This window comes from Glandiceps talaboti, chromosome 16, assembly GCF_964340395.1.
Source record: "Glandiceps talaboti chromosome 16, keGlaTala1.1, whole genome shotgun sequence".
Taxonomy (NCBI): domain Eukaryota; kingdom Metazoa; phylum Hemichordata; class Enteropneusta; family Spengelidae; genus Glandiceps; species Glandiceps talaboti.
In genome coordinates, this window is record NC_135564.1 from 17,544,431 (window position 1) to 17,546,971 (window position 2,541).

The 2,541-nt window shown below is 37.3% G+C and overlaps 1 protein-coding gene across 1 annotated transcript in view; it reads left to right on the forward strand.

Annotated features, from left to right (window-relative positions):
* The window catches only part of LOC144447045 (isocitrate dehydrogenase [NADP], mitochondrial-like), a 17,358-nt gene extending 16,772 nt beyond the window's left edge, over window positions 1-586 (forward strand). The window contains exon 10 of the mRNA XM_078136920.1: window positions 1-586. This exon is cut by the window's left edge and continues 1,167 nt beyond it. The gene's annotated coding sequence lies outside the window, so the exon portion shown is untranslated.
* Window positions 587-2,541: the final 1,955 nt, after the last annotated feature.

Genomic DNA, 2,541 nt, shown 5'->3' on the forward strand with positions numbered 1-2,541 from the left:
AGTACTGACCGACAACTGTCAATTTGCATACTTACAACTTTCAAAAATGCTGTCAAAGAATGGATAACCTGACTCTTAGGAATATGTTTTTAAAGTCATCGACCACTTTTAATTTGTTTTTCCATTTCATGTTAACTTGTTTATATCATCTAAACATACCATGAAGTGAGTCGGGAACAAGCATCCAAAGATGTGTGCTGTGGACCAGTGTGATTGTAGTTGGTCTGTTCAGACCCCCTAGTTTCATCTTTGAATCACTTCTTGTCAGCGTGTCTGTTCAGACCCCCTAGCCTCATCTTTGAACCCCTGTGTTCTGTCTTGTCAGTCAGTTCAGCCCCCCCCCCCCCCAGCCATATCTGTAATTCTTTCAAACAGGCCAAGCTTGCACTTTTGTTTTCTGCGCTTTAATGTAATGTCATTTTTTGCTGTTTGATTCACCCAATTTGATGTAAGTTTACACTGTAGCCTTTAAATCATGTGTTGTGAATATAACGTCATTTTATCTGTATAAAAAAAAAACCAAATTAATGCGTCCAATGGAAATCATATGATTGAAACAATGCTGTTACTGTAATGATTGTGTGATGCCAGAAATGAGTTTTCAATAAACTATATTCTTTATCTTATATTGATTTGCATTGATTGACTTGTGTGTACTACAGTATGTAAGAATGGATTGTGTGCATTGATTGACTTGTGTGTACTACAGTATGTAAGAATGGATTGTGTGCATTGATTGACTTGTGTGTACTACAGTATGTAAGAATGGATTGTGTGCATTGATTGACTTGTGTGTACTACAGTATGTAAGAATGGATTGTGTGCATTGATTGACTTGTGTGTACTACAGTATGTAAGAATGGATTGTGTGCATTGATTGACTTGTGTGTACTACAGTATGTAAGAAGTGATTGTGTGCATTGATTGACTTGTGTGTACTACAGTATGTAAGAATGGATTGTGTGCATTGATTGACTTGTGTGTGCTACAGTATGTAAGAAGTGATTGTGTGCATTGATTGACTTGTGTGTACTACAGTATGTAAGAATGGATTGTGTGCATTGATTGACTTGTGTGTACTACAGTATGTAAGAATGGATTGTGTGCATTGATTGACTTGTGTGTGCGACAGTATGTAAGAATGGATTGTGTGCATTGATTGACTTGTGTGTACTACAGTATGTAAGAATGGATTGTGTGCATTGATTGACTTGTGTGTGCGACAGTATGTAAGAATGGATTGTGTGCATTGATTGACTTGTGTGTACTACAGTATGTAAGAATGGATTGTGTGCATTGATTGACTTGTGTGTGCTACAGTATGTAAGAAGTGATTGTGTGCATTGATTGACTTGTGTGTACTACAGTATGTAAGAATGGATTGTGTGCATTGATTGACTTGTGTGTACTACAGTATGTAAGAAGTGATTGTGTGCATTGATTGACTTGTGTGTACTACAGTATGTAAGAATGGATTGTGTGCATTGATTGACTTGTGTGTACTACACTACGTAAGAAGTGATTGTGTGCATTGATTGACTTGTGTGTACTACAGTATGTAAGAATGGATTGTGTGCATTGAATGACTTGTGTGTGCTACAGTATGTAAGAATGGATTGTGTGCATTGATTGACTTGTGTGTACTACAGTATGTAAGAATGGATTGTGTGCATTGATTGACTTGTGTGTGCTACAGTATGTAAGAATGGATTGTGTGCATTGATTGACTTGTGTGTACTGTAAGAATGGATTGTGTGCATTGATTGACTTGTGTGTACTACAGTACGTAAGAAGTGATTGTGTGCATTGATTGACTTGTGTGTACTACAGTACGTAAGAATGGATTGTGTGCATTGATTGACTTGTGTGTACTACAGTACGTAAGAATGGATTGTGTGCATTGATTGACTTGTGTGTACTACAGTACGTAAGAATGGATTGTGTGCATTGATTGTCTTGTGTGTACTACAGTACGTAAGAAGTGATTGTGTGCATTGATTGACTTGTGTGTACTACAGTACGTAAGAATGGATTGTGAGCATTGATTGACTTGTGTGTACTACAGTACGTAAGAATGGATTGTGTGCATTGATTGACTTGTGTGTACTACAGTACGTAAGAAGTGATTGTGTGCATTGATTGACTTGTGTGTACTACAGTACGTAAGAAGTGATTGTGTGCATTGATTGACTTGTGTGTACTACAGTACGTAAGAATGGATTGTGTGCATTGATTGTCTTGTGTGTACTACAGTACGTAAGAATGGATTGTGTGCATTGATTCACTTGTGTGTACTACAACTTATGTAAGAATGGATTGTGTGCATTGATTGACTTGTGTGTGCTACAGTATGTAAGAATGGATTGTGTGCATTGATTGACTTGTGTGTGCTACAGTATGTAAGAATGGATTGTGTGCATTGATTGACTTGTGTGTACTACAGTATGTAAGAAGTGATTGTGTGCATTGATTGACTTGTGTGTGCTACAGTATGTAAGAATGGATTGTGTGCATTGATTGACGTGTGTGTACTACAGTATG